Raw genomic sequence first — 27,736 nt, 5'->3', positions numbered from 1 at the left:
CCCCATCCCTGGGATTCTCCAAGCAAGAACACTGGAGTGGGTTGCCATTTCCTTCTCCAATGCATGAAAGTGAAAAGTGAAAGTGAAGTCGCTCAGTCGTGTCTGACTCTTAGCGACCCCATGGACTGCAGCCTACCAGGCTCCTCCGTCCCTGGGATTTTCCAGGCAAGAGTACTGGAGTGGAGTGCCATTGCCTTCTCCTCAAATGTTACTGCCATCTGCAAATTCTTCAGGAGACTCAGAAATCTTCATTCAAAAGCCTCCTTCATTTCTTTATTGGATTAGTACTTACTGAGAACCTTCTACGTGCTGAGCACAGCTAGGCACAAAGGAAATGAATCAGGTTGATAGGTCCCTGACCTATCATCACAGATCTGACCCTATCACAGAGTGGGTAATGCGAGGAAGTCGTCTAGACTCAAGGCTAGGGTGCTCTGTTGTCATGAGTGCTAGGGGCGGGCAGGGAACGCCAGGGGTGGGAGGAGGCGGGGTGATGGCAAGCGGTGGGACCTGGGAAGTCCTTTCAGAGGAGCTGCCATTAGGAGTGAGGATGAAGGGTATTGTCACTAAGGTCCTTCATACTGAATTTGCTCTGTCAAATCTGGCCGGCAGATTTCCCTGGCGACCCAGTGGTTAGGACTCCATCCTTTCATGCCAATGGCACAGGTTCAAACCTTGGTCAGGGAATTAAGATCCTGCAAGCCATGTGGTTCGGCCACACACACAAAAAATTAAATTATAAAAACACACAAACTTTCTGGCCTGTGGTGTGTAAGAATAAACGTTTGAACATAGTGCTACCTCAGATGCTAGAGAGGGTGCATAAATGAAGTAAAAGATAGTATCCCTGTACCTCAAGAACATAAAATGTAACAGTGAAATCAAAGAAGTGTCAGTGAAATAATTAGATAACCCAGGTGAATGCAAGGCAATGCAATTACAATTGTGGTTTTATGACTGTATAAAACTCCATAACTTCTCAAACTCCACATAGCAACACAGAGTGGGTATTCACCACGGAGCAACGTTTGATGGCTATGGACTGCTTGCAGGGAGGCTGGGGAACATTCCTGAATGTGTCAGTGAGCTGACACTTAGGGAACATCTACTAAGAGCACAGCAGCCAACAGTCATCACATCCTGCCACAGACCAGCTCTGCCACAAGCCCTTGAAGTTGGGCAGGCCTCCTGACCTCTCAGAGACCAGCAAAATGAAGATAAAATGGCACCTATTTCTAGGGCTGAGGTGAGGATGAAATGACATAAAGCAAGAAAATGACTGAGCCCAAGTCTACCAAGAGAAAACTCTCTGGTAATAATGAACTTCATGAAATGTTGATTATTTGTAACTGTTTATCTTTAAATAAATGTATATAAGAAATCATAATACTACTCATGAGCTTAGTGCCATGTCAATATAGCTAATTAACAATTTTAGAGTCTTACCATGTCCCAGGCACTTCATATGTGCTAACTCATTTGAATCTCACAACAACATTTTCAGAAAGGTATTGTTACACTTGTTTCAAGGGCAAGGAAGCATGCACAGAGAGTGAAGAGTAATTTATTTACGCAAGGTCACACAGCAGAACCAGGATTCAAACCCAGGCAGTTTGGCTCAGACTACATTCCCAACCACTCTGCAATGCTGTTCCTTGTCATCAGAAATAAGATACAGGCCTTGTAATGAATATTATAAAGCGAGTTGGCCTAGGGTAAGACTCAGGAGAAACAAAAACCATAAAACTATGGAAGAAAGAGCTAATGGGAGCTGCCAAATCCAAATGGGAAAATCGAGGAGGAGCTAGCGAGAGTGAGAAGACGCAGCAGCTAAGAGAAGCAGCAGAATGCTGTGTCATAGAAACACAACGAAAGGAAGTTATCAAGCTAGCAGGTGAGTCATGTGTCACACACTACAGGGATGAAAGGAGGGTGAGCCGAGAGAACAACTAGGTGGTACAGTGAGGAGTGCAACCAAGGAAGCTCAGATCCCACCAAGGGTGGAGGATAAGGTCAAATCACAAGGGATGGAGGAAGAGCAATGCTACGTGCACACTCACCTTTCAAAAAGTTGGTAACAAAAGGAAGGCAAGAGATGGCTGTTAGTTCAAAGGCACTTTTCCCCCTCCCAGACAATGTTGTACCTTGTTCATCAGAGTAGAACTTGTAAGCAGAGAAAGAATAGAGATGTGGGAGAGAGCTGTGGCCAATCTATGAACGAGGATAGAACCTAGAGAGCTTATCTGGCTCCAGTGGGAGCTCCAAGGTCGGCAAAGAGGAAGATACATCCTCCTCTGACTCAAGGAGAAGGACGGGAAGAGAGGTGAAGATTGGGAGAAGTCTGAATATGGAGGGAAGTTGAAACTCACTCAATCAGATGGTACCCACCTTCTTAGCAAGGAGGGTTCTAGGAAAGCAACCAAGGATGCTGCTAGAGGTCATTTAGATAAGTCATAATGGAAAATGCCATTGCCCTATTTTGGCTGCCTGGCAAACTCCTACTAATTCTTCTAGGCTCAAACCACCTCTCTAGCTCCCTAAGTGCCCAAGCAGAGATGGAGACTCTGTCACCTGCACTTGTTCACTTACTCCTGTCTGATGTATCAGTCACGATATGATCACTATCTTTATATATGTCTCTCTCCCCTTCTAGACTCAAGACCTCCATGATAGAGCTGTGCGTGCATGCTCAATCGTGTCTGACTCTTTGTGATCCCATGGACTATAGCTCTCCAGGCTCCTCTGTCCATGGGATTCTCCAGGCAAGAATACTGGAGTGGGTTGCCATTTCCTCCTCCAGGGCCATGATAGAGACCACATTTTAATTTCTCAAACATCTAACCAATACAAAATGGTATTTGGTAACTGTTGAATGAATAAACAAATTACTCCATAAGCCATACATAAAAGAATTGCAATTCAGATCCAGAAAGGCTGGGGAATAGCATTGTAGAACTAGCATCCTAAACGTCTGGGTTCATTTCAGATAGAAACAGTCTGCTCTTGGGCAATTACCCTAAATGCTCTGTATCTAATAACCCAGGCTCTGAAAAATGGGAACCGCAGTCCATGGAGCTGGGAGCTTCATTAGAGAATGCCAGTAAAGGGCTTTCTAAGTGGCAAAGCAGATGATTATAGAAAATGCTTCTGAAGGGAGAAGGATGACAAAAATGTGTCTCTAAGACAATGTAGCAACTTCCTTCCAGGATTTCCACCACACTGCACTCTAACACAAGCAGTTACAGAGGATGCAGGGCTCTCTTGGAGTCCCTGGCACTGCCAGTTCCTGAGGTTGTGTGCTTACTGAGTTCAGGAACTGCTGTGAAAGAGCATTTGTGAGGAAGTGCAAGAGCCCTGCCATGCGGTGCCTCCCAGCTCGGGGCCACCCTGCTCCCTGGGTAACTTTACATGCAGCTTTTCCTATTGTTCCGTCCTGTGGCTCCTGACTTCCCCCTTGAGAGAATCACCAGACCACTGAAATGCATTTGACCTTTGGAAATACATGTGCGCTCCTGGGAAGTACATGATCATTTGTCACTGCCATTCACCAAGTGTTAGCTAGATAAATAGATACCCAGTAAGCCCTGGAATCAGCTACCAGCCCATGTGCACAAGGTGTGATACAATCTAGTCCAGCTGAGCTGCAAAAACAATATGACACTGACCAATAAGACATGTTAATGCGTGGGTATGGTCCAAGGCTTTATAAAACAACCAATTTATGACTGACATATTCTGTACTCATTTCTAAGGCTGTAGAAATATAAGACATAATGTACTTCAGATGGCTGGTCCTAATATAGAGGAGCAACACAATGGGAAAAGTTTAGAGAGATGGTAATTCTAAATATCTGTTTTATAGGTCAGTTGGAAGAATCTGCCTGCAATGAAGGAGACCCCGGTTCGACTCCTGGGTCAGGAAGATCTGCTGGAGAAGGGATAGGCTACCCACTCCAGTATTCTTGGGCTTCCCTCATGGCTCCCCTGATAAAGAATCCACCTGCGATGCGGGAGACCTGGGTTCAATCCCTGGGTTGGGAAGATCCCCTGGAGAACGGAAAGGCTACCCACTCCAGTATTCTGGCCTGGAGAATCCCATGGACTGTATAGTCCATGGGGTGGCAGAGTCGGAAACGACTGAGCGACTTGCACTTTCACTTTCTATGCACACAAATACATGCGTGCAAACCTGCTTCTAGGGTTGATTTTGCTTAAGATATATTCATAATTGGCTGTCTCCCAGTACACACACTCCAGGTTAAAAGTACCTGTGATAAAAATGGGTAAAGATGGTCTGGGATTTTTAATTGTCAAGTTAATCACAAGGTATCTATACACTGGAGAACAGATCAGAGTTGAAAAGAACACGGGTATACCTGTGGCGGATTCATTTCGATATTTGGCGAAACTAATACAATATTGTAAAGTTTAAAAATAAAATAAAATTAAAAAAAAAAGAAAAGATCAGTAGGAGAAAAAAATGGGATTAGAAGAGAGGAAAAGAACATAAAGCAGAAAGAGGTATAAGCAGCAGAAAATATTGGTAGCTGTGGGTTTCTGTCAGTAGTCCTGATTCCTTCCCATATTTTTCAACAATATTCATTCAAACATTCCCAGAGTAGGGGCATTTCAGATTGAGGAGAGCATTCAATGGCCACATACCTGATACTGAAGATCCTTTGACTTTCTAAAACTCTAGATTCTGTTTCTTATTAATAAAGCAGTTAACAATCAGTGGTTACTCCCCAACATTAAATGCAGAATATTTGCCACCACCATAATTAAAACTCTGGTTGGTATCTACATTAGCTAGTTGATCTCAATGTTAGTCACTCAGAGCTCTTTGCAAACTTACAATTAGTTGGGAGGGAGATAAAATGACAGGATTTATTTGTTATTGATATAACTTTAGGGTCCACACAGAGGCTGAATGCTCTTTAGTCAGGAACACTTTATGGAAGCACATTGGAAAGTTAGAGTCAGTGACTTTGAATACCACTTCTAACTGGGAAGTTGTATGATTGAATGACTTCACAAGAAAATCACCAATATGGGCATCACTGCAACATCCTATCCCTGCTGGAAAGGCCTCTTGTTCATTATATAGAAGAAACTGTTAAAAATGGACAATGATACTCTCACTCAAACACCCTGTAGTGCTCCTTGATGATGTCTGGGCCCCCAAGGGACTGATTCTGCCATGAGGCTAAACTCCCCTGGCCCCAGCTCATCACTCAGACACATTTGTCTGCAGTGGGTCTTAGCTTGTGTCCTTTTCTGGCCAAAGTCAATGTGGATGTTTTAGAGCTCAGCATTATCTTAGAGATTTGAGGTCACCTATCCCATCAACAGTCAAACAGAGAACATAAAACTTCATTTAAAAGATTAAATTGTTTAATCAGTACATCACCAATGTTACAAATATAAGTTAAAAGAGTTAGGAGGCATTTGTCTTTTTTGAGATCTAGGACTTAAGTCCAAGCACTGAACATGAAAATATTCAAATCCAGAAGAAAAAAAAAAGAAGAGGGTGAAAGGAAAACCAGCACTTAGAGAAAAAGTGGAGTGGAAAGACTACATCATGATTAAAATTTCCATTATGCAACTAATCAAGTGTGGGCTATTATCAGAGGCAACCGGAATAAAAACTAGAAACACTCACATGTACCCTTAGAATCCAAGACCTCTAGAAAAATGTTATCCATTTATAGACTTACAGAAACACAGGCTCAGGCTACCGAGTGACCATTTTATGATTTTTAGAGAAGCAGAAAATAAAGTGATTATCTTAGGGGAGCTTATATTTATTACTTTTTGGTCTATGACTTTTAATATTTTATTAAAATACTATTTTAGAGTGAAGGAGCAACAAAACCATGACCAGAACTTAAGGGCCAAGTTCTGAAAACCAAGTTAAACTATGAAATTCTCTTTTTTTCCTTAAAAAGCTTTCAAAGAGAGAAAACTAGTTTGTTAAATGGCAAAATATATCAAAATGTACAGTATTCATAGACAGGGGTTTTGATCCAATTATCTAAACAACTGCCTCCATTTCTCCTGCCTGTTTATGCATTTAAATTCATGCTCTGTCAATTATTACTTTTGTTGTCTCCCAAACCAATCTCCAAATACTTGAATGCTTTTCTTTTATCCATCTTAATCGCTTGCCATGTCTACCATGGTTGGCAAGCATCTCAAAGAATCACTGAAATGCTTTGAAATCACACAAACCCAACTTCTGCTTTTCCTTGGGTAAGACAGATTACTTGAAGTGCCTCATACAAATGTCACTAGAGAAATTCTCCATTTGAAATCATTACTCTGTTCTGTCTTTCACTTGTATTGAAGTCTTTATAACTTCTCAAAGCATTTTTACAGTGACCACTGCATTTTGGTGTCTGTTTCTTGAACACATTTCAAAGAACATTACAACCACAAATCCTTTATCAATCACCTCACCACCAATGAGTTACGTCTGGAGTCTTGGAGCCTTTAGGTGAACTGATAACTGGTCATTCTCGTTCCAGGCAAGTAGGTGTCTATTCCAATTTACCTGGCTGGAACACAACAGTAGTCAGCGCTCAAAAGAGACGGTGCTCAAGTGACAAGTTATATCAATTCAAACTGTAGAAGAATCCAGAAAGTCAAAATGCATGCCTTCTTAATCCTTGTAATGCTGAGAGTAGAGGTCAGTGTCCTTCAATGACTCCCCTCAAGTAATGTGTCCATGGTGTGTATGACCTCTTCCCATCCTGACATGCCCTCATAATTTAACATTCCTGCTAAGGCAGAAATGAAAACTGAATGTTTCACTGGAGCTAGGTCATGCTGACAGTGATAGCAACTGACAGGAGATTAAAGGAAAGCAAAGATACTGTGTTGAAAATGTCTCATCAAGGTCACCCACTCATGATAAGGCAAATGGACAGTGAGAGAGAAAAACAGGCTTATCACTTGAGAATCAGCAGAGACAACTATGCTATCTAGTTATTCCTCTTCAATCCCATCTCCTCTAGCCTTCTAGTCCCACATATGCTTTCAAGCAAGTCCATTATTTTAAAACTACTAGACTCTATGCCTCCTATGGGCCTCCCTGGTGGCTCAGTGGCAAAGAATCTGTCTGCAAGGCAGGAGATGTGGGTTCGATCCCTGGGTCGGAAACATGCCCTACAGAGGGACATTGCAACCCACTCCAGGATTCTTGCCTGGAGAATCCCATGGTCAGAGGAGCCCGGCAGGCTACAGTCCTTGGGGTCGCAAAAGAGCCAGACAGGACTGAGTGACTAAACAACAATGAACATGTCTCCTTAACAATGCAAGGTACCACTGCGGAAATGGCACTGCCACCAACCTCCCCAATCCTGTCAAGTGGAAGCAGGCTCTCCCCATGGCACCCAGCTCACCTTTTACTACCACATGACTTTCTCCCCGCAAACTGTGAACCTTCATGTGTTTGACGCACGCCTTCCTCTGCTATCTTCCTGTATGTTGACAAAGCTAGCCAGCTACCTATGAAAATTCATGATGCTCCTGCTCTCATAGAGTTACTGCTGAGAAACTCCTACCAAGCCACAGACTACGTTTTCCAGGTCCATTTACACCTAGCGTCGGCCCCGTGACCTAATCTCAGACAATGGAAAATGAGAAGGTATGTATTTCCCTTCAAGGCGTTTACAATACAACTCGTCTCCATGCTGCCTTCCGCCTGCTGCCAGCTACATGCCGAGGCTGAGAAGGGCTCAGGAGTTGGCTGAGCTGTGTGATGGAAAGAACCTGGGTCTCTGGATCACTGCCCTGAAGAAAGTTACTGTCACCAAAAACAGAAGTCCATGTGCCTGATGCACAGCGAGGCCAAACTATACCAAAATGTTGGTCTGGAACAGAGAAAGGTTTACTGCAAGGCCCTGCAAGAAGATGGATGGCTCATACCTTGAAACCCCCAAATTCCCCAAAAGCCTTCAGCAAAGCCCTTTTCTAGGAAAGGTGAGGGAGAGGCATGGTGAGTTGTTGCAAACGTCTTGACGTAGATCCTATGTTCTTGAAGTCAGGTCATGGTCAGGTAATGATGTGCCTATAAATCTCCACCAAACAAACGTTATCCTCTGTTCTAACAAGAAAGGGCCAGGTCTCAAGGCACAACTGTCATCCTCTGAGGTTCCAATCCTGGCTGAGAGGAGGCAGATCTCAGCTGGCAGCTCCCTCAAGGTCAGGTCCCCAGAACCTGCCCAGCTCTCATCACTGAGGGATCCAGGTGCCCATGACTCAACTGGCCCCCAGGCTCTTCAGGGTGCCCAGACAGTGGGGGGCAGACTGCATCCTGTGAGGACTGCTGCTGCCATCAGGTGATGGGAATGGCAGACAGGGTCCCCACCACCTCAAGGCCTGGGCCCCACCAGTGGGCAGCTTTGATGAGGGCTCTGGATTCCTGCAGGACACGTCCCTCAGTTTATTCCCTGGGCCCCCAGGTCACCCACTGACCTGAGGCCAGATGAGCTGGAGGGCCCCAGGAGAAGGCCAGGGTCTACCTCTTACCTCACTCTGCCTGATGACCATCACTCTGCTGACCACTGGCTGAATCACCCACTAATGGTCACTCATTGACAGTTGATCACTTGGGGAAGGAGCCCACTGTGGTGCTGACCAATGGCTGAGCAGGACCACTAACTGTCACTCATTGGCAGTTGGTTGCCTAGGGGAGGGGCCCACTGTGGCATGTACCAATGGCTGAGCAGGACCTTTAATTGTCACTCACTGATAGTTGGTTGTTTGGGGGAGGGGCCCACTGTGGCACTGACCAATGACTGACCAGGACCACTAATGGTCACTGGGGGTAGGGGCCCACTATGGCACTGACCAATGGCTGGGCACCACTAACAGTCACTCACTGACAATTGGTCGCTTAGAGGAGGGGCCCCCTGTGGCATCAACCAATGGCTGAGCAGGACCACTAATAGGGTAGGGGCAGTCACTCATTGACAATTGGTCACTTGGGGAAGGGGCCCACTGTGGTGCTGACCAATGGCTGAGCAGGACCACTAACAGTCACTCACTGACAGTTGGTTGCTTGTGGGAGGGGTCCCCTGTGGCACCAACCAATGACTGAGCAGCACCAGTAATGGTCCTGGGGTAATGGTTGCCTAGTAACAGGCTGCAAGGTAATGGTGCACAGCAATGGCTGTGTGTTAAGGGCTGTGCAGGGCCACACTCCACTGCACTAATACTGACTAGAAACAGTATACTGGATTAATACAAAAGAAAGAACTGTACTTCCACTTCTATAAAAACCATAGTTTTGAGTTGTTTGTTATTATAGAGCACCCTAACTGATACATAAGTCTAATGCAGAGGGATACAAGACACTCAAAAGATAGTGAATAGGGCATTCACCCATTTGCCTATGAAAGAACCTGATTACACTGTACTTTACCAGGAAAGATTAACTATGGATTGCATCTTATGTCATTATATGCAATAATTGTTATTATGAAAATCATCTCAGAATTCCATACAAAATAGACTGATGTTAGTAGAGTTTTATTCAATCCTATAGTTGTTTCTTCAAATTCATAGATACATATTTAAATTTTGTTGCTGTGGGAGAATGCTGAGGTTGTCATGGCAACAGGTTTAAGCAACAGAGTATATGTGATGTACTGGGATGCCTGGTGCTAGCCATGCCAGCAAAAACATAAAATAATTATATCCTACCAAAAGAACTATACTAAGGGTAATGTGTGATAGTCAACTATTTGTCTTTCACCTTTAAGGGACCATAACTCAACACACTGATTTGTTAACAATTTTGATAATATTGCCAGTCCTGGTAGAAAATGAAATTTATACTAAGGATGAGATTGGTACAGGATCATCACTCAATTTCCAGCCACCTAGAAAAATACACATATATATACACACACACAGGAAATCGGAGGAGAGAAAAGAGGTGGTGGGGAGAGAGAGAGAAACTGAGAGAGGAGATTGGACCTGCACAAGTAAAATCTGATAAACTTAATGAATTTAGGGGACAATAAATTTAAAGTAAGCACTCAAATTAAACCCCTCCTGAGCAGAGGTTCTGGAGAAAAATTGTTCAGTAATTACCCCAGCTCTCTGATTTACTTCGTCTTGCAAGCAGAACCTTTATTGATCCTCTCTATGTGGACCAGGGGCCTATTTCTCTGCTATATATTTGCTACTGATTTAAGTTATCATCACTCTCTTATGAAAATTAAACATTTCGAGCAGGGCTACTCTGAGTTCCCCAGGGTTACTATTACTTTTCTCTCTGAGTGACCTCAGGGCTTCAGAGAGTCCAGAAGTCGCCACTGTGAGATGGCACAAACAATAGGCGTCTTGTATTATCATACAGGATCCAGAATAAAAGAGAAAAATAATGGGCTTGAGTTCATTAGTTGTGGTAAGCTGGAGCAGGGAATTCTGATGGTCCAGGGAGATTGAGGGAGTATAATATTTGGAGCTGGTCTTTGGATGGGTAAAATAAAATAAAGAAAAAAATTTCACCTGGCTTCTCTTCTCACTAAAGCCCTAGAAATAATTCAGGAAAACCTTCAATTCTAAGAAAAAAGAAGGAAAGAAGACAGCACCCCTACTTTTAGTCTTTATTCTCCTTTACTTCCCACTTATGCTACCATTTCAGTTTATATGCACTCATTAAATAATATCTTCTCAGAACTTTCTGGGTGGTCCAGTGGTTAAGACTTCGCCTTCCAATGCAGGAGGTGCAGGTTCGATCCCTGGTCGGGGAACTAAGATCCCACGTGCCTCATGGCCAAAAAACCAAAACATAAAACAGAAGCAGTACTGTAACAGATTCAATAAAGGCTTTTAAAATGGCCTACATCAAAAAAATCCTTAAAAAATAATTTTATATAAATAACATTTTCTTTCTCCCCTCCGAGTTTTATTCAGAAACTATCTTGACCAACTTCCTAGAGAACAAATCCAAGCTTCAAGAGCGCTTGCCAACTTGGGACAACCCGATTCATGCAGGAAAGACAGCCTCACCCCCAAAAGAAGTTGTTACTATGCTGCAAGGTGTGACACAAAGGAGGCAGGCTCTGGACCCCACCTGCAATGACACAAACCATGTGAAGGCAGAACGAAAAAGGCCTTTGCAAACATCAAGAGGAACTGAATTCAGTCCAATGCCAGACAGTCTCGGGCAGCTTCTCCACTGCTTGTGGTGCAAAGCAGGGTCAAAGACATCTGACGTGGCTCAGCAGACAGAGGAGATCAATAATGCTAAAGAGGAGTGTCTGCAGTAAGAAGCAAATCATTGCAAATTTAGATAAAACGTCCTCCATGTGCAGGGCTCCTGATGGAAGCCCTACATCTGCCACATCGACCTTGTCACTGGGACACCCCTCCCTCCTTGGGAGGGGAGAATGAGAGAGAGGCAAGGAAAAAAGAGCAGGAGCCAAGGTGGATACTGCACTGTGTCGTCTTTAACAGAGACGCCCCAAAGACTGCAGTGCCCATCCGGCTAATCCAAGGCGTAAACACTGAGAGTGCGAATTATTTTTAGAATGATGGGTATAAACTACATCTCAGTCTCAGAAGAGACTGGGAGGTAGCCAGATGAGGTTACTAACAGTAGGATAAACAGAAAGCAAACTTCTTTTAATGACTGAAATGTATTGAGAACTTATTGCGTGAGCCAGATACAGTTGCTAATAAGGAAACTAAAGCTTGAAGATTGTCAGCAGTAAATCTAGGACTCACACCAAGGTCTGCCTCGCTCCAATGTTAAATAGTCACTTGCAAATACAACGTGTTTCAAAGCCATTCTCTTCTTCATGATCTTCATCATGTCTGGGTTACTGGCAAGCTCTTGACCTGTCTGGATTCACAGGAACAAGAACAAATACTTCTGAAGGCGACTGAGTTATTTCGGCAGAGAGTCGAGGCATAAACTAATGGGTTATGAAGAAACGTAGAAAGCAAGGAGATTTCAGCTAGTACTCTACCATTTGCTCCCCTTGACTGAGTCTGCTTAGAGAAAACTGGATTGTTGCATTAAAGCAATAAGCTGGTAAATCCTACTGTGGGTCGCTCAAACCTCAACATCGTTGTTGTTGTTGTTCAATATGTGGCCTATCACTGTGAGACACTGACAGGAGCAGGAATTATGTAGGAGGCAGAGAGTTGATTGTCTGGACATAAAAATATTCCATATTGGGAGCACATTCTCAGGACCCTTGTGCCAAGGTAAATGATCTGAATCTCCTCAACCCTCTCGACCCATTTCACAGATGCTACACAAATAACAAAAGATGGAAAAATTGTAAATGACTAATATCCATTTTATTTTACTTGTGTTAATGGCCACCCACTCCAGTACTCTTGCCTGGAAAATCCCATGGACAGAGGAGCTTGGTGGGCTGCAGTCCATGGGGTTGCAAAGAGTTGGACACGACTGAGTGACTTCACTTTCACTTTTCCTTTTCATGCATTGGAGAAGGAAATGGCAATCCACTCCAGCGTTCTTGCCTGGAGAATCCCAGGGATGGCGGAGCCTGGTGGGCTGCCATCTATGGGGTTGCACAGAGTCGGACATGACTGAAGTGACTTAGCAGCAGCAAAGATTAACTTTCCGATTTGTAAAGAAAACTAGGATTGACTGAGCAAGCACAGCGCACATCCCCTGCGCCAGGTAAAGGATGCACATGCTATCTCACTGACGTTTCACAATGACCTTTTGAGGCACGACCCGCCTATCTAGCAGCTGATGGAACTGAAGGTTACAGAGATGGTATATGCCTAGAGGCAGGACCTGTGGGTTGCACTGGGGGTTCCAGCCAAAATTCTTAAGACTTTCAAAATCAGTACTCTTTCCTCTATGCTCTTCCTTGGTTCTCTTTAATGATTTATGTCCCTGCCACACTTCTGGGTCATCATTCTAAACTCTGGAAGTCATAGTTCAACAGAGTAGAAATATGTATTATTAAGCTGAAAAAAAAATTTACTGAAATAAATATACATCCAAGAAGCAAATGCTTTGCTAAACTCCTAAACTCTGTGGCTTAACTCCTTTGTCTCTTTCATCTCATATTGAAATATATAAGAATCATTCCAATTACTTGAGGCATTGGGTGAGTTGATTCCAGATTTCCAGAGACTTAACGAGAAGTTTTTCAAGTCTGAAGGATCTTTCGTGGATAATGGCTATTTGGGAAAGGATCTCAGATGAGCAGATGTAATGCTTTCACAGCTGTCCCACCCACGGGGAACACGGGGTGAAATGGAAGTGCAGGAACCTGGGGGTCATGCACACCTGAGTGAGAACCATGGCTTCACCCCCAGGGGAAGCTGAGCAAGCCTCTTCCCTTCTCTGCACTTCAGTTTTCATCTTTAAAATCAGAATGATGCCATCAAGCTCAAAGTGGTATTGTAAGAACCAACTGAGATGATCTGTGCAGAAGGGCTGGCAGCAGACGTACCCACTCCAACTAGAAACTAAACATCCTGACAAACTTTTAGAAATGAAAAGCTCAGTTTCCTTCTCAATCCCTTCTTTTGTCCCTCAATTCCTTCTGATATGGCTGCTTATTGACATCGTTGCTTATTATGATTGAATACGCTGGGTTAAGGGGAACCTCCCTGGTGGTCCAGTGGTTAAGACTCTGTGCTGCCTCTGCAGGGGGCACAGGTTCAGTCACTGGTTGGGGAACTAAGATCCCACATGCCACATGGCATAACTGAAAAAAATTTTTTTAAAGATGGGGTGAGGGCATGCAAGGTGCCTACTGCTGGGCCAGGGGAGAGTCTATCTAGGCAGGAAAGGAAGCATCCATTGTTTTGATTCTCATTTTCTGCAATTTTTACTGGCTGGAGAAAGAGGTAGTTTATAACCTTGCCATTTATAACCATGGCTACACTGGTGTTCATGGCCAGGAGGGTTGGCATTTCAAGCAAAGAGTATCTATCTGTCAATTGTAAGGCCCATAATTACTTTACTATTATTTGTTGTGTTGTGTAACAGATCCGCACACCGTGTCATTCAGAGTCTCTCACAACTGCCTGGCTCCCACAGATGGTGTCTCTGCTTTTATCCTGCCCTACTTTGCCAGAATCTCGACATCTCCAAGGCCATTTACTGCCTCCTAATTCTCTCACACTTACCCTATTATGCTATTATCTTGCACCCAGCACTGGCTGTTTAATTTTCCACTTTCTGCCACAATATTATGGGCCCTGCGTTGCAGTTGCTTAGACAGTGTCTGTCTGCTTGCTGTTTGTGTACTCCGCTGGGGAAAAGGGAGGTGGGGAGCATCCTTTTGTGTACACATTATCAGAAGAGAGACAATGCCAAAGCATTTCAGGGAGCGGGGAGCATCTTGATGGGAACGCCACCAGCAGAGGCAGAGGTGCAGCACTCCAGCTAAAATAATTAAAACCTATGGTTTAAAGTCACCACGTACCCTGTTGTGTACACAATCCAGACTGAAAGGGAACATTAGCAATTAGCTGGTAAATTATCTTTACATGCATTCCCCTTTAAAAAAATCACTTTGGAGTATTCACTTTCTAAAGCGGCTGCCTACACAGAAGTCTCTGCCTCTCTCACAGCTGCTTTTCTGGGTAGACGAATAGGAGAGAATGCGACGGTTGTTCAGATCCAGTGCCGGGTTCGAATTACAGCTTGATTTCTAGGCAAAGTTGTATCCCCTGAATTATAGTCTTAATTCTGCAAACAGTCTACCAAACTAGTCAATGTCTTTGGGCTTCCACTTCCTCAACTATAACGTGGGAGTAACACTGCTTATCTTGCATGGTTTGGGGAAGATAACTGAAATATATATGAGCTCGGGAGATCATGCTTGGCATCAGAGTAATAAATCTTTGCTTATCCCCCCTCCCTTCCTTAAAACTCCAATTGGCGATCAATTCACATATAATTTGATCATGTAATTCCAATGGCTTATCTTTCCAGTTAAACTGGTCTCCATGGGGCTGGAGCCATCCCATGTTATTCCATCCAGGGTCTCAGAATAAGGGCTCAACAAATATCAGTGGAATTAGGGACAAATGGAATGATAAGCCTACAGAACAATTGGTGAGTTCAAAGGAAGAGAGGATCCCAGCTTTTCAAATTAGATTTTTCAGCCATAACCTCAAAGGGTACCATTAATAATATAGTACCCTCTTCCAAAATGAGCTCTGTCTTCATTTTAGGTACAGGAAAGAGAGGGAGAGAGGGGAGGGGAAAAGAAAAGGAGAAAGAAAGAAGGAAGGAATAAAGGCTGGAGAGAGAGAAGGAAGGAGGGACGGAAGGAGAGGAGGAAGACAGCCAACCCCTGGGAGCTTCGCAAGTCAAAGAGCAACCTCTCACCACACATCCTAAGCACAGTGCTCGCAGAAGAAGAATTAGTTTCACTACTAACTACTCCTAAAGATATTTAAGAAGGAAATGTGATTTGGGAAAAGAGGGAGGAGAGAGCCTCCAATCTCTTAACTTCCACAGCTAAACAGAAATGACTTTCAAATTCTCTGCCATTTTAATATTATCAGTGTTATTATTTACGTTCTGTGCAAACCACAGGGAAAGCTGACAGGGCTTTCCTGGATGCCCAAGAGGATAGTAATCAGACATCATCTTTATTTACTGAGCACCTACTATGTGTTCATAGCTCAGCAGCCCAGAAACTAATTCAGAGCAGCTTAGCCCCAGTGGGATAAACTTGGAGCCATGCATGATAAAGCTTGAATTAAACGTTTTCTCAGGAAGAAGGGACAGGCAAGCCGCCTCAGAAGGAAGGGAAAGGGCACCGGACCCCATTTGGGGAGGGACGTCTCGATCTCCCCTCAAAGGAAGTCTTCTGTGTGGAACCCAGGTGCTGCTGAGGGGGGCCTGGCGGGGCAGTGGGGGATGAAAGGCTTTCTGGAGGCCCTCTGACCCCAGCCGTCCCACGGGAAATGAGCCAGGAGGCTGCTGGCTGGCAGACAAGCAGGTGTGCCCTTAAGAAGCCATGGAGATTAGCTGGGGCTTATCCAAACCTCTGCAGGAGGCAAATCTCTCCTGGCTCCTCAGGAGACCCCAGCGCTCCTCTGGCATCAAAAAAAGCCAGATGCAGAATGGACGTCAACTTGGCCTTTTGTGAACCCAGGCCCCGGCGCGGAAATCTGGACACCATCACACCCACCAGGGGCCTCAAGGAGGACAAAGTTTTGAAGAGTATGTTTAGAAAAATGAAGAGAGAGGAAAGAAAGGACTGCAAGGCCAGAGCACGGGTAGATGAACCTCACTTGTGCTTGGATCTTTGCACCGCGATTGTTTTTTGTCCCACCCCGGGTGGCTCAGACAGTAAAGAATTTCTGCCTGCAATGCAGGAGACTGGGTTTCAAGCTCTAGGTCAGGAAGATCCCCTGGAGAAGGGAATGGCTACCCACTCCAGTATTCTTGTCTGGAGAATGCCACGGACAGAGGATTCTGACAGGCTACAGCCCATGGGGTCATAAAGAGTCGGATGCAACGGAGCAACTAACACTTCGTCCCACCTACCTCCCCAAATGTAACCAAAAGTTACTTCTTTCTCTTGAAAATATGGTTTCTGGGGAAAATAGCTGTACTCTGCTCTTCAGCAAAAGTAAAAGCCATAAGACTCAAAGGTTGAGAGCTCCCCTTCTCAGGAGCCCTAAGGAAAGCTAATCAGCACTGTGAGCAGAGGAAGGAGGGAGCGAGGGGGCCCCCCATCAGTGAAAAATGCACCCACTTTACTCTATATCCAGGTTTAATGATGTGGGGAAGGCACTGGCTTCAGACCTAGCAGACGTGCACTGCAGTCCTGATTCTGCTGTGCATAAGCTGTATGGCTCTGAACTAAGCACTTCATCTCTCACATCAATTTCGCCATCCTACGAGGAGTCTCAGAGAAGGCGATGGCGCCCCATTCCAGTACTCTTGCCTGGAAAATCCCATGGATGGAGAAGCCTGGTAGGCTGCGGTCCATGGGGTCACTAGGAGTCAGACACGACTGAGTGACTCCACTTTGACTTTTCACTTTCATGCATTGGAGAAGGAATGGCAACCCACTCCAGTGTTCTTGCCTGGAGAATCCCAGGGACGGGAGAGCCTGGTGGGCTGCGTCTCTGGGGTCGCACAGAGTCGGACACAACTAAAGCGACTTAGCAGCTTAGCAGCAGCAAGAGGAGTCTAACAGCGGCTCCTTCCTGGAGCCATTTGAGCAGTAAACAGAATCATTTGTATAAACACACAGCACAGGACCCAGCACCTAGAATGTGCTCAGTAAAAGCCCGTTTCATCCTTTTTTCAACAACCCAATTCTCTATATAAAACAGCAGAGAATATTTCTCTACTTTTTCACACTTGTGGAAACCCATTCCTAGTGAGGGTAAGTCACTTTTTCAAAGTGTTCAGATGGAAATAGTGGAGGCAAGAACCCGATCTCCCCAATGCCCTCGCTAGGCCTTGCTGTTTGATTGGCACCATGAAGATGACCCAATATCCAGATTCAGACAGGTCCAATGATGGCCTTGGCAGAGGCAGCCTCGGAGTCAGATTTTAGTGCGACACAGCCCACCTCCTGCAGGATATTCACCAAGGAGGCTGTAGTTGTAACTGCCCCTCACTCGGTGGAAACTGGGCCAGGAAACATGTAGGATGTATGGCATTTTGGACGTAGCATGGCATTCATAGTTTTAGCCAATGGTATAAATAGGAGCTCTCATATCTTTTAAGCTGGCTGTGTCACACACAGATATAAACATGAGACAACTGGCTCTGGAATACTGAGTTGCAGAGATGATGTCCTTGATTCAGACCACACAACTATAGTAGGAATTTTGTTTTCAACTCATCCTCTGCCCCTGTTGCCTACATATGTGGCACAAGCAGGAACCTAACTGCAAAGGTGGCACAGTGGCTCTCTCTACCTGACCCTCAGGTCATTTCCTGGGCAGGAAGGTGCTCAGGAAGAGGCTGGATGGTGGTGAATCTTGTCTTTATTTCTTCCCAGAAGTGGCTGAATTTCGACTCTTTTTTGAAATGTTCTGCCGCCAGTACCTGGGCTTCCCAGGTGGCACTAGTGGTAAAGAACTCACCTGCCAAGGTAGGAGATGTGGGTTTGATCCGTGTGTCAGGAAGATCCCCTGGAGGAGGGCACGGCAATCCATTTCAGTATTCTCACCTGGAGAATCCCACGGAGAGGGAAGCCTGGCAGGTTACAGCCCATAGGGTCACAAAGAGTTGGACACGACTGAAGCAACTCAGCACGCATCACACACTGCCAATACCTAAACTTTCATCATCATGTTAGGACTAGAAGGAGTGGTGGTTAAGAATACTCCTTGCAATGCAGGGGATGTGGGTTCACTCCCACATTCCAACCCCAACCAGGGATCCACAGGTCACAGGTCAACTAAGCCCTCGCACCACAACTACTGAGCCCACACGCCACAGCTAGAGAGCCCTTGCCACAGCTAGAGAGTCCCTGCCACAACTGGAGTCCCTGCCACAACTAGAGAGCCTGTAGGCCGCAATGAAAGACCCCGCATGATGCAGAGAAGATTTCACATGCTATCACCAAGACTCAAGAGCCAAACAAATAAATAAAACCAGGAGGAATCTTACACAAGCTCTCATTTTATAAATGAGAAAACTAAGGGAGAAACAGGGGTGTGGGAATAAGTTTCCGGAGGCCAGTTAGCACCCCAGTGCCCACCTCCTTCACTGACTGACGCAGGGTTTTAGGGACCCACGAGGATGGCAGAACATGTGTGCTCAGTCACTCAGTCATGTCTGACTCTTTTTGACCCTATGGACTGTAGCCAGCCAGGCTCCTCTAAACATGGGATTCTCCAGGTGAGAATACTAGAAGAGGTTGTCGTTTCCTCTTCCAGGAGATCTTCCTGACCCAAGGATTGAACTCACGTCTCCTGTGGCTCCTGCATTGGCAGGCAGGTTCTTTACCACTGCACCAAGGATGGTAGAACAGCTTGTCTAATTGTTTCATCGTGATGGAGCTCACCATGTACAGAGCTCATGAGAAAGGAACTAGAGGTCAAGTGTGATGAGAACACAATTAGTGTGACAAATATTCAAGCATACTATTCGACATCCTCAAGGAAAACTAAATAAATACAATACCAAAAAGCCCTCGAAACCGGTTTAACATTTTTATTTCAGAGATTTCTTTATGGGTCTCCAAGACAGTCTGTTATAATTGTTATTATTATGAAAATGGCAAATCACTATAAACATAGGCCTTAATTTAGTCTCATCATATCTGATAAAGTTGCTTCATTCAGCTATAATTTACTGAGCACCTATCATGTGTCAAGTATACCCTAAGCACTAAGAATATAAAAATGAACAACCACAGTCTCTGTGCTTAAGAAATTCACTGTACAGGAAGGGGTGAAAACGAGCACTACAGAAAGTATATCAAAGACCTAAATATAAGACCGAAAACTATCAAACTCTTAGAAGAAAATATAGGAGGAAGGTTTCAATACAGGATTTGGCAATTACTTCTTGGATATAATACAAAAAGCCAAACAGAAAAAGAAAACAAATTAATCGGACGCCATCAAAATGTAATACTTCTATGCATTAAATGACATGATAAACAGACTGAAGAGGCAACCCACTGAACGGAGGAAAATATTTACAAATCACGTATCTGATAAGGAATCCAGAAGATATCGAGACCTTCAACAGCTCAATCACAAAACAAAGAACTCGATTCAGAAAAGGGCAATGGGCTTGAATAGGCATTTCTCCAAAAATGGCCCACAAATGGCCGATAAGCACAGGAAAAGATGCTCAACATCACTAACTGTCAGGGAAATGCAAATCAAAACCACAGGGAACTACTAGCTCACACCCTTCAGAGTGGCTACTATCAAAACATCGGAAAGCTTAAGTGTTAAAAAAGATGTGGAGAAAGCAGAACTCTTGCACACCGTTGGTGGAATGCAGACCCAAGCCAGTGTGGGAGACGTGTGGGGGCGCCTTCACCAACACTTAAAAATAGGATTGCCGTTTGATTTCACAGTCTCACTCTGGGTACATGCCCAGGAGAGCTGAAAGCAGGGTCCTGAAGAGATGCTTGTACATCCACGCTTATAGTAGAGTGTTTCAAGACAGCCAAAAGGTGAAGGTGAACCAAGTGTCCATCTGCAGATGAACAGATGAATAAAATGTGATATATACATACAATGCAGTACTACTCAACCTCCAGAGAGAAGGAAGTTCTGATACACGCTGCAGTGTGGATGAACTTTTGAGGACGGCGTGCTAAGGGACAGAAGCCAGCCTCCAAAAAAAAAACAAACACTGTCTGATTCCAGTTCTATGAAGCACTTGGAGTACCTGTCATTTAGAGACAGAAAGCAGAATGGTGGTTCCAAGGGCAGGAGAGGGAGGGAGGGGTGGTACTTGATCCATAGGAGCAGAGTTTCATTTCAGTGAGATGAAAAGAGTTCTGTGGATGGACTGAGCTGATGATAACAAGGCAATGTGACTGTACTTGATGCCAATGAGCCGAACACAAAAATGGTTATGATGATGATTTTTATACTATATGTATCTTACCAAAATTAAAAAAAAAAAATACAAGCACTGCAATCACTATCAAGAGCAAACTCACCAGGAGGCAATTTAAGCCTCTGGTGCCCCAGCCACACTGCAAGAGGTCAGGCTAGGAGAGGGCCCAATAGAAACCACTCAAAAGAATGTTAAGACTCCAACCGCTATGGAAACAGTATGGAGATTTCTTTAAAAATTAAAAATAGACCTACCATATAACCCAGCAATCCCACACCGGGACATATGCCCTGGGAAAGCCATAATTGAAAAGATACATGCACCCCAATACTCACAGTAGAACTGGATATCTACCATAGCCAGGACATGGAAGCAATCTAAGTGTCCATCAACATAGGACTGGATAAAGAAGATGTGGTACATACATACAAAGGAATATTTCTCAGCCATAAAAAGGAATGAAATTGGGTCACTTGTAGAGACATGGATGGACCTGGAGAGTGTCATACAAAATGAAGTCAGAAAGAGAAAACACACACACACACACACACACACACACACACACATATACTTAACACATATATATGAAATCTAGAAAAATGGTATAAACAATCTTATTTGCAAAGCAGAAAGAGAGAGACAGGTGTAGAGAACAAATATATTGATACCAAGCAGAAAAGAGAAGGGGGTAGTGGGAGGAATTGGGAGATTAGGATTGACACAAATACATGATTGATATTATGTATAAAACAGATAACTAATAAGGAGATACTGCATGGCACAGGGAACTCTACTTAATGCACTGTGGTGACCTAAATGGAAAGGAACTGCAAACAGGAGGGGATATATGTAAATGTATGGCTGACTCATTCCGTTGAACATAGAAACTAACACAACATTGTAAAGCAACTCTACCCTAATAAAAATTAATTTAAGAAAAAGAAGGTTAAGACTCTCTGAAAGTGCTGAACACTGAGAGAGGAGGGGAGTCCATGGTCTGCTGCAGAGTCCTGCCAAGTCTTCCTTGCAGACAGTAAGCCTCATCAGAGGTTTATAAAACCAACCATGTGAAATTTTTCCATTAACAGTCAGAAATCATTTCAAGTGTCATCACTACAGAAGAGACATAGTAAGACAAACTAAAAAGTTCCAAATCATTAACTTTTGCTTTTGAGTGTTAAGAGGTTTTTGTGTCCTCAGATGGGGACAACAGGTCCTGAGGAGATCTCTAGTTCTTTTATTTTAGAAGCTTGCTGGTAAGGACTTACCGGTCCTTTCTAAGAGGTCCTCTAGGCTGTTGCTTCTCCTTCAGAAGGGAATTTCTCCTGGAGGGCCACAGTCCCGGAGAGACGAGACCAACAGGATGTGGGACACCAGCATCTCTACTGAGAGGGAAAAAAAGAAAGACAAATTACCCGAGGCAAAGCTGAAATGGCTTCCCTGAAGAGTCAACATTTATAAACTTCATGCAACTTCACAGGTGCCCTAGAAAAGCCACACCTCTATCCACAGTGGTTACTAAGCTCCCTTTCATCTCTTGTTTGGGCTGACTGCTGTGCTGAGATGGGGACATAGAGAAATAAGATGTGACCCCCGCCTCCAACAACTTGATATCCTCATGAGTGAAAAGTGAAAGTCGCTCAGTCGTGCCCGACTCTTTGCAACCCCATGGACTGTAGCCTGCCAGGCTCCTCTGTCCATGTGATTCTCCAAGCAAGAAACACGAGTGTATTGAACAGGGATTGAACCCAGGTCTTCCACATTGCAGGCAGATTCTTTACTGTCTGAGCCACCAGGGGAGTCCTCATGAGTGAGAATGCATTAAGTATGAATTGCACTGTTACCATCCAGGATACACCTTTCCAGATGGCTCAGTGGTAAAGAATCTGCCTGTCAATGTAGGAGATGCAGGAGATGTAGGTTCCATCTCTGGGTCAGGAAGATCCCCTGGAGGAGGAAACAGCAACCCATTCCAGCATTCTTGCCTGGGACATCCCATGGACAGAGGAGCCTGGCAGGCTACAGTTCATGGGGTCACAAAGAGTCAGACACGACTGAGCACACACACACACAACCCAGGATATAGTGGGTTTTTGTCTGCATAAACTAAAGGAAGGATGAGCACCTCTCCTCGTCCCACTGTCAGATGAGAAAGATAAACCTCAGAGAAACAAAAGGTTACTCGAGAAACGAGCACCACGTCCTGCATTTTGATTGCTGAGGTGGCTGTCTCAGATTCTTGTTCCCTAGTACCAAGCGTCCTTCTCCCTAGATGCCCACTCTCTGTTTGGACTTGGTCAGAGCCCAGAGCTGAGGCTGACAGCACAGGATTCCCTCCCTTCCCCAGCCAGTCAGCCTCCCAGGAAGGAGACACTCCCTGTCCCTTTGGCCACAGAATGCGCAGCCATACCTTTGATTGGAAAGGCCAGCAGCCAGCGAGTGTAAATGGCACACCCATCAGCACCACCATTCAGACAGCGCTGTCTTCACGAATTAAATATGACACATCACAATGATGATTCCGAGGCTCAGACAGACCTCACTGCCTGACAGGCTGGGTCAGCCGCCTTCCCAGCCTGTTTCAGACACCCAAACAAATTAACACATGTTCCGTGGTGATACAAAATTGCGTTTCTGTGTGTGAGTGTGCGTTTCAAAGCCTCTGTGCAAGCGCACGATTGTCAATTAAATATTTATCAAACTCCCGCTGACCTACGAGAGGCTCTGACCTATGAGAGGCATCATCCACTGGCTCTCAGAGCATCAGTATCAGCTGTTTTTAAAAGGCAGCTTCTCTTCTTGGTCAGTGGAACCTATTTAAACCTCAGTGAAGAGCCCTCACTATCTTTTGTACTGGATCCATCTACCAGGCTGAATGAGGCTTTTAGAACCAGCAAGAACCAGATGGCCCTCCAAGAGCATTTCTGAATGTTTGGATCTGAGTCATTTGTATGCGGATGTCTTCACAAAACAGCAATCTGGGTAACAGGCTCCAGGCTGAGTCCAGCTTTCCAGACAGCCCATCTTTGCCCACAATTGAGAAGACAAGCACAATATTGTAGGGTACCACAAAAATATTGCAGCGTTTCTTTATATGTGTAGCATCAAATACAGGAAGAGTCCCCATCAGGCTGTCACGACAATGTTAGTTCGCCACAACAACATCCCTTCCTGATAATTTTTCTTTCTCCCATTGCACCTACGATTTCTCCCCTGGCTCAGGCATAAAGCCAGCTTTGTAAATCAGCCAGCAGAGGGCACCTCAAAACTGGTGCAATAATCCAAATCTCCGCAAATTCAGAGCCGAAAAAGATGTTAGACTAATCAAAATGGGCTCCAGCTTTATGGTGTGCTGGGAGATCCTAGCCAGAAAGAGGAGAGCCGGGGAGGGAAGAGATGGAGCCAGAAATGTATTAGTTGATGGACCTGTTCATCTGAGGAAGAGGAAAGGCTTCAGAGAGAGTCCAGTATCAGAAATCCAAGGGGAGGGGTAAACGTAGTTCAAAAGTGGGAAATGATCAAAATGAAGGGGGTCAACCCAGCACTGCAAACTTCTCAGCATTTTCCCTAGAGAAGAGAAAACCTACGTTTTCATAAACACCTGTACGTGGAAATTTATAGAAGCTCTATTTACAGCCACCCCAAACTGGGAGCCATCCGAATGTCCTTCTCCCAGTGAATGGATAAACCAAATGTGGTATATCCATACAGTGCAAAACCACTCAGCATTTTAAAAGGACAAGTTATTGATATATACAACATGTGTGCTATGCATGCTAAGTCGCTTTCAGTCGTGTCCGACTCTTTGCAGCCCCGTGGACTGTAGCCCACCAGGTTCCTCTGTCCATGGGATTCTCCAGGCAAGAATACTGGAGTGGGTTGCCATTCCCTTCTCCAGGGGATCTTCCCAACCCAAGGTTCAAACCACATTTATGTCTCCTGCATTGGCAAGCAGGTTCTTTACCACAAGTGCCACCTGGGAAGCCCTACAACAATATGGATGAACCTAAAAGGTATCACATGGAGTGAAAGAAACCATTCTCAAGAAAAAGTTCCATTAGCATGATTCCATTTGTAAGACATGTTCAACATCTCAGCACTGCCAGGGGCTGGGGGGAGGGGAGGGGATGACTACAAAGGAAACAGCACAAAACAATTTTCTGCAGTTGATATAACTACTCTGTCCTGCTTTTGGTGATGATTACATGAATGTATACATGTGTTAAAATGCATTAAACTGTACAAGCAAGTCAGTTTCACTGTAGGTTAATTAAAAAATAAAAATTTTCTAAGAAAAAAACTGAGCCATAAAAGAAAACCAAAGGGGTAGAACTCAAGGGGCAGGATGAGATGCATAGATAAAGAGTGAAATCTAGGGACCTCTCTGGAGGACCAGTGGTTAAGACTCCAAGCTTCCACTGCAGGGGGTGCAGGTTTTATCCCTGGTAGGGGAGCCAAGATCCTGTGTGCCACACCATGTGGCCAAAAAAAAAAAAAAAATCTTTTTTAAAGAGTGAGATCTAGTAATGTCTAGGTCCTTATCTAGAATGTAGGTAAAGTGCGGAGGGCCAGAGCAGAGTTGATCCCCGAGGACAGGCTGCTAGGGATCAGGTTCCCACTGCTGATAGGTTGAGGTGGGGTTTCCGCTGAACAGCACCAACTCAAGCAGAAGGGAGCAGAGGAGCCAACTGGACCCATAAGGTACTGACTGAGCACAGAGGCTGCCACTCAATGGTCCTGCAGCCCCAGGGGCTCTGCTCACCCTTAGGAGCCCACATCCATGGCAATGCAGAGCCACCCCAGGTCACTGCCCTACCCCACTCGCTGGTAAGGAGACTCATTGACTGTGGGCAGAGGTTTAGCTGAAAGGGCCAGTGATGGACAAAAGCTAGACAGATCTGATCTAACTCCAATACACAGATAAGAAACCTGACAGAGCAAAGCAACAGGAGTTCCCCAAGATCACACAGCTGGTGAGCATCCCCGGGGGCCCTGGACCCTTTCCCATCACCACTACATGACTCCCTCATCAGTCCTCTAGCCTGGGATGGCATTTCTTCTCATCTGTCCCAGGTAAGTGAGACCAGGTTTTCCATTTAAAAGACAGCAAAACACAGGTGGCTCCATAGCTTTTCATGAAGACACGTGAAAAAACTCACTACCTCCCTGAGCCTCTTGATTTGTTGCTGTTACATTTATTCTTTTTTTCAGATGAAATATTCACTACCTCCTGTGTCTTGAGTTCCCTGTCAGGCTCCTCTGACCCATGCCACTAAATCCAATGATTTCACTGGATGATTAAAAAGACAAAGTTCTTAGCTATCAAATCACCTCATGTCCTAGCCACATTTTTCATTTTCATCAAGTATTGGAGAGCTCAGAAGAGGGATGACTGTCATGGTTCCCTTGGATTGAATGTTATGAGAGAAAAGCTTTGGTGGAAGATTTGGTCAAGGTTACTGGCCCAGCTCTGCTAATAACTGGATGTGAGATTTTAGGTATGACACTTCCTTTCTTGAGACTGAATTTCCTCCTCTATAAAGTGAGCTGGTTAGACTGGAAAATTATTAAGATACTTTCCAGTCCTATAAAGTTATATATCATGTGTAGTCTTTGTGTGTGTGTTTGCCCAGTAGTGCTGGACTCTTTTCAACACCATAGACTGTAGCCAGCCAGGCTCCTCTGTCCATGGATTTCCCAGGCAAGAACACTGCAGTGGGTTGCCATTTCCTCCTCCAGGGGATCTTCCCACCACAGAGATAAATCCACATCTCTTGCGTCTCCTGCATTGGCATGTGGATTCTTTACCAGTGTGCCACCTGGGAAGCCATTTAGCCTTAAGAGTAGATAGCAAATAACTAAACTGATATACAAAAGAACGGACACATTTCAACAATTCAATACATGTTTTTTGTGAGCCTACTGTCTTTTCAGGCTACACATTAGCCGGGAGGTATTTAACAACATATAAGAATGATAACTGGACGTACGATCTCATGGATCAAAACAAGAGTCTAGATTTAAAGGAGCCACTGTTTCACTTGTCCTCCTGTGGGTCATTTGTTTAACCTCTCTGAACCTATTCCTTCATCTGTAAACTGTGAATAATAATGGCTCCTTCTAGGAGTGAAAAATAAATGAGAGTATATTACGTTTTATTATTAAGTCATTTATATTACTGTCCTGCCCTCTCGAAACAGCATTTTTCTTTCTTACCCCATACTCTTTTTGCAAGTAACCTCCATTTTTAATCTCCTCATCGCTCGAAATTGAATTTTCTATTAATGCTTTGAGATGCAACTGAAAGTCCATTTTTTTCACAGAGATGTATCTGCCTGCTCCAGCCAACACAAATCTCCCTTGTTTCTGGTTTTCTGTTGCCTTTTGAAAAACACCAATGTGGTGTTTTCTGTTGCCATATGATTGACTTGGGTGTCTGTAGTCTAAATTCTCCTAAACTCTAGCTTGGGCTTCCGTGGTGGCTCAGATGGTAAAGAATCCACTTGCAATGTAGGAGACCTGGGTTCAATCCCTGAGTTGGGAAAATCCTTGCAGGAGGGCATGGCAACCCACTCCAGTATTCTTGCCTAGAGAATCCCCATGGACAGAGGAGCCTGGCAGGCTGCAGTCCAAGGGGTTGAACAGAGTCAGACATGACAGAGCAACTAAGCACACAAACTCCAGCCTACGTTACCAACTGCCTCCAGTGACTTCAAACTCTACATGTTTCAAGTAGAATCCATAATCTTTTCAAAGACCTTGCTTCTCTTCATGGGCTCATTTCAGTTCATAGTTTCTCGGTTGCTTATACCTAAGTATTTGTCATGTTTCGTCTCCATCACAGCCTCCTCCTATCCATCGCATTAATTCCAACTCTCATGCATCTCACAACATCCTTTCTCATCTCCAGTGTCTCAGCCTTCCTGGAGCCTCTCTTGACTAGATTATGCAATAGTGGAGGGAAGAATGTATCAACATCACCCAGAAAGCTTTTCAAAATACCCCTATTAACGTTTCCATCAGCCCATACAGTATCTGAAATTTTAGTTGAGGGAAAAGACAGAAGACTAAGGGAAAAGCTAGGCTTGAGTCTCCTGCAAAAGTTTCCAGGTTATTCTGATACATTGCTCATCAGTGATGAGAATCACTGTTTTAACCTTTCTCCTCCAATCCCTTCCCCCTCTACTCCCCTATACAGTCCATGGAATT

General features: G+C 44.6%; 1 long non-coding RNA gene across 2 annotated transcripts in view; it reads right to left on the bottom strand.

Annotated features, from left to right (window-relative positions):
* The window catches only part of LOC113905737, a 298,651-nt gene that overhangs the window by 195,610 nt on the left and 75,305 nt on the right, over positions 1-27,736 (bottom strand). The window contains exon 2 of one of the 2 annotated variants that reach the window (XR_003514719.1): positions 21,796-21,912. This is a non-coding gene — a long non-coding RNA (uncharacterized LOC113905737). The remainder of the gene's footprint in view (positions 1-21,795; positions 21,913-27,736) is intronic. The other variant, XR_003514721.1, reaches the window with a different exon arrangement.

This window comes from Bos indicus x Bos taurus, chromosome 15 (genome assembly GCF_003369695.1).
Source record: "Bos indicus x Bos taurus breed Angus x Brahman F1 hybrid chromosome 15, Bos_hybrid_MaternalHap_v2.0, whole genome shotgun sequence".
NCBI lineage: Eukaryota > Metazoa > Chordata > Mammalia > Artiodactyla > Bovidae > Bos > Bos indicus x Bos taurus.
This window is presented reverse-complemented; position numbering and strand designations above follow the sequence as displayed.